Genomic DNA, 13,920 nt, shown 5'->3' with positions numbered 1-13,920 from the left:
GCTCCGGACGCGCAGGCTCAGCGGCCATGGCTCACGGGCCCAGCCGCTCCGCGGCATGTGGGATCTTCCCGGACCGGAGCGCGAACCCGTGTCCCCTGCATCGGCAGGCGGACTCTCAACCCCTGCGCCACCAGGGAAGCCCGACAACTGAGTTTTTTAACCATGGCATTATTGGTATTTGTGACTGGATAATTCTTGGTTGTTGGGGGCTGGTCTTTGCACTGTAGGATATTGAGCAGCATCCCTGGCTTCTACCCACTAGATGCAGTAGCACCCCCAAATCCTCTCCCCCCTGTTGTGACAACCAAAAATATCTGAAGACTTTGCCAAATGTCACCTAGGGGCAAAATTGCCCTGGTTGAGACCACTGTCTTAAATTTATATACTCTTTTATAGGAAAGTTTGAATTGTTTCTCATCGTTAACCACTTAACTTTCTTTTTTTCAATGTTCTTATATTGAGTGTCAGTAAATGCAAAGCATCTGCTAGGGTCTGGGAACCAGTTAAAAAAGATATGGGCCCGCCTTTTAGGACTCCCAGCTGGTTGGGGAAGTGGACATTTAAAAATAATGGCAGTTCTTTGTAATAGAAGAATGAATAGTGCCTGGGGGCCACTTTGGGGAAGGGTTTTGGGGCAATCTGGAAAAGCTTCTGGGAGGAGGGCATATTTGCAGTTCAAAAGAGTGGAAGGCAGGTTGGGCTGAGGGAACCGCAAATGCCTAGACAAGAAGTCATAAAATGGGGCAAGTAATATTCAGGGGAATGTGAACATAGAAGTTTAGGGAGTGAAATGATATGCAGGGATTGGTGGGAGGTGAGGCTGCAGAGGTAGCTCAGACCAGATCAGGAAAGGACCTAGAGTCACCTGGGAGGAGTTTGGCTCTTACAGATGGGTCACTGTTAATGCTCAGCATTTAATAGGGGTATTTGGATAAAGCCTTAAAGAAATCTTGTAATTTGTATTACTAGTATGAACTCCACAGGTGCTATTTACTAACAAGTATGACTTGACTCTAAATTATGTAACATGGCAACCATTTTATTTTACCCCACCCTGATAATCTTATTTCTCAGCAGAGGTCGTAAGATATAAGATTAAAACTGAGGTTGCTGATTTAGAGATTTGTTTGAAATGATCTTCATGGTTTGAAATTAAGTCGCATACCTTTAGCATTCTGTTTTCACATGACCTTTTCATTTTAACTGTTGTAATTTTCTTCTGAATAGCGTCCTTTATTTTTTATATTTTAAAAATTATTTATTTATTTTTGGCTGCGTTGGGCTGTAGGTGCTCGGGCTTCAGTGGTTGTGGAGCACGGGCTTAGTTGCTCCGCGGCATGTGGGGTCTTCCTGGACCAGGGCTTTTAACCTCTGTCCCCTGCATTGGCAGGCGGATTCTTAACCACTGTGCCACCAGGGAAGTCCCTGAATAGTGTCCTTTAAGTAGCCTTTTTGAAAGAAGAAACAATGTGCTAATCAATTGTAACTCAGCATCTTTGAACATCACCGATAAGGTCCTAGGGTACTTTATAGAATATTTAGTTTCTGGTTCTTTTTCTTTTTTCCATCAGCTACTAAAAGGTGTTTCTTTGAGGCTTGTAAGAATCTGAAAAAAAAAAAAATTGGGGTAGCTCCAATATGTATGTATTGATTATTTTGCTTAATAGGCTTTGAAGAGAAATGTGGATTTAAAGTGCTTCATGGCTGGAAAGACATCAGCATTTAGTACTTTAGGCAATTTATAAACTTCTTTGCTATTTCTTTCTTAAGGATCTTGTTGTGGTTTAACAGTAAGTTAAATCACAATAAGATCCTTAAGTGTATTAGATTTCCTTTTATTGGTATATATCAATAATATTGCTAAAGAAAAAAATGGGTTTAATTCTAGAATTGTGGAAATAGAAGGCTTCTTTAATGGGTAACGAGTCTCTCTGATTTTAAAAATGAGGAAGTAGGAAGTGAGAGATTGAGTGTTTTATTTAAGGCAACACAGTAGATGTCAAAGCCGAGACTATAGCCAAGTTTTCCCAACTCAATCCATTTCCTTTTTTTAGCACCTTGTTGCCCTTTCCTCCACCACTCAACTCATATGGTTAGCACTATGCCAGTCATTGTGGAAGATACGGGAAAAATACGAGATCTGACCTCTCTCAGGGAACTTATATGATTAAGTGCCATAGTAAATTATATAGACAGTGAAGGCTGTAGTAGTACAGAGGAGGACCAATCAGAATGAACCTGTTAGAGTGAAGCTTCTCCTTGGAGAAAATGGGCAAGAGATGGGGTTTTGAAAAGGTGATTAGGAGAGGAAGAGAGTTAACTTTCATTCTAGGAAGGAGTTACAGTATAAACAAAGACTCAGAGGTGGGAATGATTTCATTCTTCCTGCCCTCCCTCCTGCCTTTGCTTGCATATTGCCTTTCAATAAACAAATGTTTCTAACACTGGATATGTGCTAGATACTGGAGGTACAACAGTGAGTAAAACTGATCCTTACCCTTAAGTAGCTTAAAACCAAGTGACTTAGAGAGGTCTGCTTAGAGCAGAAAGAAATTGAGAGAAATTTACAGATAGTGTGACACCTCATTGTGGAGATTCTTGATCATCTAGCTCTAGTCCAATGCAAATAGGAATCACATATGTAATTTAAAGCTTCTAGTAGCCACATTTTAAAAAAGTGAAAAGAGGTGAAATTACTTTTTAAAATCTATTTCCTTTGACCAATATATCTAAAATATTTGAACATATAGTCAATATAAAAATTATTGAGATATCTTAAAAATTATTGATGAGTTTTTTTTTTGTAGTAAGTTTTTGAAATCTGGTGTGTATTTTGGACAAACAGCACATCTGACTTTGTTATTTTTTTAAAAAAATATTTATTTATTGGCTGCATCGGGTGTTAGCTGCGGCACATGGGATCTTTCGTTGCTGTGCGTGGGCTCTTTGTTGCAGTGTGCGTGCTTCTCTCTAGTTGTGGCGCACAGGCTTATTAGTGGTGGTGCACGGGCTCAGTTGTCCCGCGGCATGTGGGATCCCAATTCCCTGACCAGGGATCGAACCGGCATCCTCTGCATTGCAAGACAGATTCTTAACCCCTGGACCACCAGGGAAGTCCCAGCACATCTGACTTTGGACAGGCCATATTTTAACTGTTCAACGGCCTCATATAGTTGGTGGCTACTGTATTGCAGGTCTAGTTGAATACATATATAATTTTAAACTTTTTTTGGAACCAATTTCAAGCTTAAAAAAGTTACAAGAATAAAATAATACAAGAAACAGCTGTATACTCTTTATCTAAATTTACTTATTAACATTTTATCCTATTTCCTTTATCATTTAAACACTTTGTTCTCCTATCCTTTTTCTTCTCTCTCTCTGTATGTGTGTACTTTTTCTTTATTTTTCCTGAATCACTTGAGGATCGGTTATAGTTCTTCACCTGTGAATGCTTCAATGAAGAATAGGGATATTCTTTTACATAACTACAGTATAGTTGTCAACTTCATAAATTTACATTGATTCCATTTACTATTCATAATTCCATTTTTTTTCAGTTGACCTGGTAATGTCCTTTGTAGCATTTCCCCCTCACCAGTATACGGTCAGTTAGGGTTAGCTATTATATGTAGTTGACATGTTGCTTTAGCTTCTTTTAATATGGAACATTTCCACAGCATTTCTTTGTAATTTATGACATTTTTGAAGAATACAGATCCCCTCCTGCTTTTTTTTATTCCTTACAATGTTCCTCATGTTGTGTTGTCTGACGTTTCATTGTGAATAGATTGAGATTGTGCATTCTTGGCTGAAATGTGGCCTAGAATTTGTTGTGTCCATCTCTGATTATTACATCTGGAGGTCCGTGTCTTTTTGTCCTTCATAGGTGATGTTAATTTTGATTACCTTGTCAAAGTTCAAGGTGTAGCCCAATTTTTTGACCTTATAATAATGATTATTTTTTCTTCCTTTGCAATAAATAGGCAAATACTTATAAGACTATGCAAATATCCTGCTCTTTATCAGAATTTCTCCTATATTTACCATTGTTGATTCTTGCTTGATCTAGTCTTCACCATAATGATTGCAAGATGATGATTTTCCTACTCCAGAACTCCTGCACCTTTACCAATCGGTTCTTGGATTTCCCCTCCCTCCCTTGCCTCACATCTACCACCACCCCCGCCTCCGCCCCACGCCCCACGCCCCTGGCCCTTACCTACCTTCCTTCCTTTCCTGTTGGTATTGACTCATAAGTTCATTTTTATAAAAATGGTCTATAATTCATCACTGTACTTAATTATTTTGATGTTCAAATTGTCCCAGATTTGAACAGTGGGAGTCCCTTCAGGTGGCTCCAGCGTCCTTTTGTCATGCCCCTATCATTTTTTTGAACTCTTCCTTACTTTCCGGTGTAATAAGGTATTCCAACCTTATCCTTTACCTACCCTTTCCCAGTGCTGAAACTAGCCATTTCTCTGAGGAGCCCTATTCCTTTTAGTGGGGAATGGTATTAAAGACCAAGGTCTGGGGTAGCTTTCCTTCTTATTTATTTCTTTCAATAGACAAATGTGACATTTTGAATTTTATTCTATAGGCATTAGGAAATTAATAGGATTTTATTAAGCAGTGAAATATATTTGGTATGTAGGGGAGGAAAATTCTCCTCTACCCTCTTTGGGTCTCTGGCTGGGCCTAAGAATTAGACTGTCTAGGACAGATTAACAGCAGAAAAGCATACAAATTTTATTAAATTTTTACATGTATGTGGGAGCCTTCACAAGAGAATGAAGACGTGAAGGGACCAGAGCAGGAAGTGTTTACAACTTTTAGACATAGAAACGAGATTTGTGAAGAATTGACAAGACATAGGGGTTTGGGCTGAGGTAGTAAATGGTGGAGAAGTAACTAGGAAGATAAGGGTTAGTTTAACAAGGTTTGTTTGTACAGATTTCTCAGCCCTAAATTCTTTGGCTCTAGTAGTGATGAGGACATCTTCTTTACTCCTGGTATAGTGAGGGTCCCTTTCACACGGGAGTTTTATTATCTCCTGCTTTCAGAAAGAAAAAGAAGGGTCAGAATGTTTTTTTTTTTTTATTTTTTATTTTGTTTTAATTTTTATTTTGGCTGCGTTGGGTCTTCGTTGCTGCCTGCGGGCTTTCTCTAGTTGCAGCCAGTGGGGGCTACTCTTCGTTGCGGTGCATGGGCTTCTCATTGCGTTGACTTGTTATGGAGCAGAGACTCTAGGCGCTCGGGCTTTAGTATTTCTGGCGCGCAGGCTCAGTAGTTGTGGCTCGCAGGCTTAGTTGCTCCGCGGCATGTGGGATCTTGCCAGACCAGGGCTCGAACCCGTGTCCCCTGCATTGGCAGGCAGATTCGTAACCACTGCATCACCAGGGAAGTCCCCAGAATGTTCTTGTTGTACCTGCTGTTTCTTAAATGCCTTTAATTAAAAATAATCAATATGCCAAAGTGACATATTTTGGTGTGACGTTCTGGTTTCCTTTATGCACATAGTAGGAGTTAATATTTTTTGAACAAGTAAAGGAATGTTTTAGGAAGATTAATTTGTCAGTGTTGCATGAGATGTATAAAACCATAGGAGAATATAGGCAGAGATCTTATGAGATTGATTTTAATATTTTTGGCACTAAGTAATTAGGATTTGCATTATGATGATGGCAACATGAGCAGAAAAAAAGTGATGAATAGGGAAGACCTTTTGGACATATCTACTTCTCAAACATCTATTATGGGTCTACTATATGCTGAAGCTGCACTGATGAGTAAAATAGACATGAACCCCTGTGGAGCTGAGTATCCAGGGGAGGACAGAGGAACTGTTCAAAGGATCACATAAGTATATGGTCACATCCTTGGGTGAATGTTAGGAAGGAAAGCACAGGGAGCCCCAAGAGCGTACAGCAAGAGGGCCCTGATCTAAACTAAGATGTTAGAGAAGGCGTCCCAGATTATTTACACATTTAAGTTTGATGAAATTATTACTCATTTATTGAAGTGAATTTTTTTTTCTTGCGGTACGTGGGCCTCTCACCGCCGCGGCCTCTCCCATTGTGGAGCACAGGCTCCGTGGCCATGGCTCAAGGGCCCAGCCGCTCCGCAGCATGTGGGATCTTCCCGGACCAGGGCACGAACCCGTGTCCCCTGCATCGGCAGGCGGACTCTCAACCACTGCGCCACCAGGGAAGCCCCCTATTGAAGTGAATTTTAAGAAGTGGAATTTTTTCTTACTGTGTAGATTTATTTTTTAGTGTGTTAAGAATAAAAAAGAGATTAAGATATAAAAGAACCAAGGCTAGAACTGTTTCCTTATACTGGTGTCTTTTGCTTGAGCTAAAGAGATAGTATTGAGTTGGCCAAAAAGTGCCTTCGGTTTTTAAGTAAAAATAAAAGACATTTTTCATTTTCACCAAGAACTTTATTGAATAATGTATTCACCCTTTTGTTCCACTGCTTTCTGCCATTTTTCAGGCAACTTCATAAAATTCCATCTTCCCAAAATTTTAATCTTTTTGAGTAAAGAACTGTTCCAGGTGCCTTTTACAGTCTTCCACGGAATTGAAATTTTTTCCATTAAGAGAATTTTGTAAAGACCTAAATGGAAATCCGAAGGTGCAATGTCTGGTGAACACGGCAGATGAATCAGAACTTCCCAGCCAAGCTATAACAGTTTTTGCTGGTCATCAAAGAAACATGTGGTCTTGCATTATCCTGATGGAAGATTATGCATTTTCTGTTGACTAATTCTGGACGCTTTTTGTCGAGTGCTGCTTTCAGTTGGTTTAATTAGGAGCAGTACTTGTTGGAATTAATTGTTTGGTTTTCTGGAAGGAGCTCATAATAGAAGACTCCCTTCCAATCTCACCATATGCACAACATCACCTTCTTTGGATGAAGACTGGCCTTTGGTGTGGTTGGTGGTGTTTCATTTCTCTTCCCCACGATCTCTTCTGTTGCACATTATTGTACGGTATCCACTTTTCATCGCTCATCATGATTTGTTTTAAAAAACGGAACGTTTTCATTACGTTTAAGTAGAGAATGGCTTGTGGAAATGCGGTCAAGAAGATTTTTTCCCCTTAATTTATGTGAACCCAAACATCAAAGCGATTAACATAACCAAGCTGGTGCAAATGATTTTCAACGCTTGGTTTGGATATTTTGAGTATGTCTTTTGAGTATGTCACCTATCTCCCTCATGGTATAATATTGATTGTTCTCAGTTATTGTCTCTATTTGATCGCTATCAAATCGCTTCAACTGGTGTACCTGACCCTGAGCATCGTCTAGTGAGAGATCTCCAGCACAAAACTTTGCCAACCACTTTTGACATGTTCATTCAGTCACAGTACCTTCTCCATACACTGCACAAATCTTTCTTTTTGCATTTCGGTTGCGTTTTTACCTTTCTTGAAATAATAAAGCATAATATGCTGAAATGTTGCCTTTTTTTCTTCCATCTTCAACATTAAAGTGGCTACACAAAAATTCACTGATTTTGATAAGTTTTTTTTTAATGCACGCTGATATGACGGCTGTCACATACAGTCTAACAACATTGTTTTGAATGAAGTTAAAGATGACTAAGTGCCACTAGAGCCATCTTACCTAAAAAACCGAATGAACCTTTTGGCCAACCCAATATAATTATTGGTAAAAAACCTGAACTCTGAAAAAAAACAAACAAAAAAGAACCTGAACTCTGGAGCCAGACTGCCTGGGGTGGCATCTGCACCCTATTTACTAGCTGGGTAGCTTTGGGCAAGTAACTTGACTTCTCTGTGGCTCATTAAAATTGTCATAATAATAGTACCCTTCTCATAGAGTTGTTGTGAGGATTAAATGAATTAATACATGTGAAGGTTTTACAACTGTATCTGGCACATAGTAAACTCTATAAATGTTATTTGCTGCTAATGTTGGTTTTTTGTTATTACATACTCCAGATTTCTTCAAGGAATGCTTTTCTTATCACTCCCTTGTTATCTTTTTTTTTTTTAACTTCGTGTGTGTGTGTGTGTGTGTGTGTGTGTGTGTGTGTGTGTAGAAAGTCATTTGTCATACTGTTGAACGTTTATTCTGTGCTCATTACTGTGCTGGGCTGGCAGAGATTTAATGGGGGAGACAGATACTTAAATAATTACAAAGCAGTGTGATGTGTCAATAGATATACAGAGGAAGAATGTGAGCGGCAAAAGAAAAAGTAACTAATTCTGTGGTGAAAGGAGGAGGGAGGGAGACGGAATGGAGATTGTTAAAGGCCTTACAGAAGCTGGAGAGACTCAGGCAAGGAGGAACAAGGGAGAGAAGGCAGTTTTACACAGTGACCAGACAAATGCAAAAACCTGAAGCAGCCTAGCACAGCATAGGGGAATTGTGAATATTTTCGCATGTGGATGGGGATAGTTATGAGATGAGACTGGAAAGGATTTTGGACTTTATACAGTAGACATTATGGAGCCACGGAAAGTTTTTAAATAATCAAATTTGTAATAAGGAAAACCCTCCAAAAATATTTTCCCCTTATAATCCTTTTAAAAAGTATATCAGGTGAATCAGTCTTCTGTCTAAAATCTGTTGGTGACAACTCAGCGCCCATAGGAGATGTCCAGACTCTTTACCTTGGCATGCAAGGCCGATACTGCTCTGGTTCCTTGGGAAAAAAGATTCCATTTCAGGCTCATCTCCACGTACCTCTGTACATTCACTGACCTTGCCATCCTCACTAATTGTGTTTCCCACAACTTCCCCTGATCTCTCATCCCTTCACATCTCCGTAGAAGCTCTTTATTCTGCTGTGAGTGCCCTACCATTACTTGTCCACACTGCTCAGTTTAGGGGATACTAGGAGTTAGTTGCTTGCTCTTTTTTCTTTCTCCCAAAGCACCCCATACTAATTAAGAGAATGGGCTTTTGGAATTAGACCATCATTTAAGCCCTGGCCTCCTCTATTCATGAGCGTGAGATCTTGTGCAAAATTTCAAGCTCTTTGAGACCTAGCTGCTTTATCTGTAAATTGAGCATAATATGTACTTTACAGTATTGTAGAAGGATTAAATGAAATAATGTTCATGAAGACTTACCACAGTATCAGCATTTAATAAACACTTAGTGTATAGTAGCTCAGTATACTAAAACACTTAGTATATAGATCTCTGCAAAACTTATTCCATTGTTTTTGTGATACTTCTCCACTACTAGACTGAGCTCCCTTAGGGTGGGGATTTCGTTTTTCTTTCTTAGTGTGTAGGAGCTACATTAATGTTTGATACTTGGTGTATTTTCAGTAATACATGTTGACTTGGTAGCTGTGTAGAGAGGATGGCTCCATAAAGGGAGACACCAGCTAGAAAGTAATAACGTTTTAGTTCCTAAAATTTTGCACATTAGAATCATTTGGAATCCTTAAAAAAAAAGATTCCCAAGTCCCTCCATTGAATCAGAATTTCTGCATCTCTCATTGTCATTCCAGGGGATGATGAAAGCTTGAATCAGACAATGGCTTTGGGGATAGAGAAAGAACAGATTTTCAAGAAAGTTAGAATTAATAGGACTTGCTGACTTGTGAGTAGTCTGGGTGGAAGGAGCTAAGGTGAAGAATAGAGGAGGAGGAAGAACAGGTTTGGGAGGAAGACAAGTGTGAACTAGAGGTATGGACATCCTAACAGAGATGTTCACTAGGCAGGTGGAAATATGTAGGTCCAGCACTCAGGAGACAAGTGGAGGCAAGTATTAGATATGTGTGAATGTTGAAGAGATGTCAATTCAAATAAGGACTGAGAAGTATCCACTGAATGCAACAGTTAGGTCATACCTAGTTCAGTTTCAGGAGAGTCATGGGGAGAAATGGTTGGCTGGGAAGTAAGGGCATAGAAACAGGGAGTGCAGACTATTCTTCCAAGATATATGGAGGAGAGGAAACAGTAATTAAATATTAAATGCATGAATGTAATCTGTCATCCTTGGACAATATTCTAATGAGTGCTTTTTATTTTCAAGGATTATAAACGTCCTCAAATCAGTCTAAATTGAAAGGAGGATTTATTATAAGGTTTCAAAGTGATCTAAGAATAAGAATTGTTGTACAGTTGGGTCTCTAGACAGTAGGACCTAGAAAGGTGTCGGGGCAGAGGCAGTGCTCCCCTCTGTCTCACACAATCTCCTGGACCACTGGCATTTTGCCTCTGCATCTCTGTGTCCATCCTCCTTGCTACTCCTTGCTTAGTATGCTCAAGACCTCAAATGGCCATCTGACCACATGATTCTACTTGCTTTTCACCTTATCTTTGCATAGCCAACTGGCCAAATGTCTCAATTTCCAAACCCCAAGAGAAGAATCAAAAATGTCCTCCTCATCTTTTCTTGTTGGGTCATGCGTAGGTCTCTGGCGGGCCAGTGATGGAGTTTCTTCCTCTGGGTCAGGTGTCTGCTACTGGTTTAGTCAGCTGAGGTTGGGAGTGGAGTGAGGTCATTTGATTCTTAGGAGTCCCCCTTTTAGGAATTGTGATACCATGAAATACATCTTTTACAGATCATTCTAGAAATAAGCTTTACTGTGGCTCTGAAATAGTGATTATAGTTCTGTTTAGGTTCATTTGGTGCCAGCTAATTTTCTTACCCTTTATTCTAGTTTTTTCCTTCATAGCTTCTGCATTCTCAAGAGTCAGTGGTCTTTTGAAACTTTGGCTGGGTTATAACTTTGATTTACTTAAATCCCTCCTGTACTCTTATTTACCTCATGACTTTGATGTGTATCTGTTTAGTGCCAGTTTGTGTGGCTAATTTTTTAAAAAAAATATTTATTTATTTATTTGGCTGCGCTGGGTCTTAGTTGCAGCACGTGAGATCTTCGTTGCTGCGTGCAAGATCTTTGTTGCGGCTCGTGGGATCTTCGTTGTGGCATGTGGGATCTTTTTTTAGTTGTGGCATTCGGGCTCTTTGTTGCTGCACGTGGGATCTCGTTCCCTGACCAGGGATCAAACCTGGGCCCCTGCATTGGGAACGTGGAGTCTTAACCACTGGACCACCAGGGAAGTCTCTGTGTGACTAATTAGTCATTTCTCTTCATAGTTTGCTGTTTAAAGGCCTAAGCATGGAGCTCAGCAGTAGTTCATTATTCACACTGGGGTTTGTTTGTTTGTGTGTCTGTATTGCCACTGAACCATTTTATTGGTTGCTAGCTAGCTTGTGAATGAATGGCTGCTTTTGGGTCCAGGTGATCACATTTGGTCGATTGGCAGTAGTCATGGGGTCATATACCCTGGCTGTCTTAGACTATGTTCTCAATATGGGCTGCGGTAGGATAACTTACTTTGGGATAGATCCATGGCCATTGCTTACACTGTGATTGATTGACATATTGCACATGAATAACTTAGTTGCATAGACATCTGTTTAAGTATTGCATGAGTCATAGAAGCAGACGGAATTTAATAAAAACCACATCCTTTCCCTCGTTTCAAAGTTTAATATTAGACTGTGGTTAAGTTTTACATAAGTATGCTAATATAAAAGTTTTTCTAGCGTCTCAGTGATACTTTATTGGGACTTTATTAGCTAAATAATATTTGGAAAGTGTTTTAAGAATTCCTGGGCTTCCCTGGTGACGCAGTGGTTGGGAGTCCGCCTGCCGATGCAGGGGACGCGGGTTCGTGCCCTGGTCCGGGAAGATCCCACATGCCGCGGAGCGGCTGGGCCCGTGAGCCACGGCCGCTGAGCCTGCGTGTCCAGAGCCTGTGCTCCGCAACATGAGAGGCCACAGCGGTGAGAGGCCCGCATACCGCAAAAAAAAAAAAAAGAATTCCTGACTGTGTAGTGCTATGCCAAAACACACTCTGTTGTGGGGGATTGATTAAGAGGTAATCGTATTGAGTTGGACCTCTGATAAGGAAGTATGGGTTTATTTTGTTCTATAAGACATTAATTTTTCTGATAAAACCTTGTTATATCTGTTTGCAACTTCCAAATATTTAAATCAATGATTTAGTTTTAAAATAGAATATTTAGAAATAATAAAAGAATATATTTCTGGTTATAAAAATAAATCATGTACATCATGGAAATCTGAAAAGTTCAGAAAAGGAAAATTGAGAAGAAGCATAGGGCTTGTAGCATAGTGGATGGTTTAACTTTGAGAGCATTTTGTTTAAGTCAGGTGGAATCTCCAGCTCTGTGCATTATTACATTTGTAATCTTAGCTAGCAACTTACTTAGTTTCTTTAACCTTATTTTTTCCCCCTTGGTTAAATGGGAACAATTCCTTTGACTTTATCCAAAGGATTGTTGTGATGATTAAATGATATAATGTGAATAAAGATCTTGATGTGCCTGTCACAGAGGTTGTAAGTTAGCTATTATTATTATTAATAGAAAGATATAATATTTCATTTAGCACACTACCAATTGACATTTCTTTAACTACTATAAAACTCAAGTTTCTTATGTGCCTGATTTTGAAAGTACAAATGATCTAGGAGAAGTTGATATTCTGAGCTTTACAATAAGATTCATTCCTCTGGGTTATTTTGATTTTGTTAAGTTTTTGAATGTAAAGATACCACATCAAGTAGAGAAATCACTGAATTTGGAATCAAAAGACTTGAGTTCACGTTCTAAATTCTGCTATCAGTGTGATCTTAGGCAAATCATGAGCTTCTCTTGGCTTCACTTTCCTTATCTGTTCAATGAGGGCACCACCTAGGTGATTTTTAAAGTGCTTTTCAGGGTAAAAGTATTAGTTGAAAATCACGGAAGTACCAGGATTTTGAGTCTGCAGACCATTTGCAACCCCAAAGTAGCATTTTAAGTGTTACATAACAAATCCTGATACCTTTTACCCTGTTTCCTAGCCTCTTTGCTGAGAAAAAACATTGTCTTCAGGAAGCAAGGGTTCAGTGATAAAATCCCATAGCTCATGTAACATGACTAGCACAGTACCTGCCACATAGTAGGCTCCAGAAGAGAGTAGGTCTCCTTTTCTGTTGAGTTCCCTCCCCCACTCCCTTTCCCCAGTGTATAGTCCTTTATGCGTGTCTCAAATGCAAGTAAGGTACGTTCATTGTAGTGGATGCTTTGGTGTGGGCCATAGATTCCCCTTCAGATAGAGACACATTCTCTTAGTTGCTTGGGATCATGGCTGCCTCACCCAAGTTTATGTTCCCTTCCTGGAAGCCGCCTGCATTTCATTCCTGGTTAATGGTGGGGGATTTAAAGAATCATCCTCTTGCCTTGATTAGAGACTAACATGAAGGGTAAGGGTCATTCTAGCTTCAGGACTCTTAGTAGGCTTAGCTGAGGCTGCTCTTGCAACTGTTATTGATCAACTGTTCAGCTTCTCCCTTGGCCCAGTCATTCTGCCTCTGTGCCTACACAGGTGTTCTTGAGAGCACTCCCCAGTAAACCTGCTTGCAGATATCAGTCTCTGCAGACTCTGTTTCCTTGGGAACCTGAATTACGAGTCATCTGCTATTTGGATAGTCTTTCTCAGGGATTTTTGCATCGTAAAAGATGATAATATTCAGGATGGATTTTAATTTTATGAATATTGTGTTCCACTTCTTTGAAACTGACATTCTACATATTTTTTATAACAGGAATCCATAGCCAGTAGATTAGGATTTTTGTTAGATTCTGGAGTTTTTAAATAGTAGGTCTTCAAGCGCATTTTGGGATTTTGAGTATGGCCCACAGATTCTCTGTTTAGGAAATTTTATTATTAGCACCTTTCCCAGTTCTCTCAAGTGATTTTAAGACTTAAAAAATGAAAAGTGGTGCTTCCCTGGTGGCGCAGTGGTTGAGAGTCCTCTTGCCGATGCAGGGGACACGGGTTCGTGCCCCGGTCCGGGAGGATCCCACATGCCGCAGAGCGGCTAGGCCCGTGAGCCATGGCCGCTGGGC

At 39.9% G+C, this 13,920-nt stretch overlaps 1 protein-coding gene across 4 annotated transcripts in view; it reads left to right on the top strand.

The window, feature by feature from the left end:
* The window catches only part of EEA1 (early endosome antigen 1), a 144,559-nt gene that overhangs the window by 2,283 nt on the left and 128,356 nt on the right, over positions 1-13,920 (top strand). The gene's annotated exons all lie outside the window — the stretch shown is intronic.

The sequence above is a fragment of the Physeter macrocephalus genome, chromosome 6 (assembly GCF_002837175.3).
Source record: "Physeter macrocephalus isolate SW-GA chromosome 6, ASM283717v5, whole genome shotgun sequence".
NCBI lineage: Eukaryota > Metazoa > Chordata > Mammalia > Artiodactyla > Physeteridae > Physeter > Physeter macrocephalus.
Note: the sequence above shows the minus strand (reverse complement) of the source record. Positions and strands in the feature narration are given on the sequence as shown.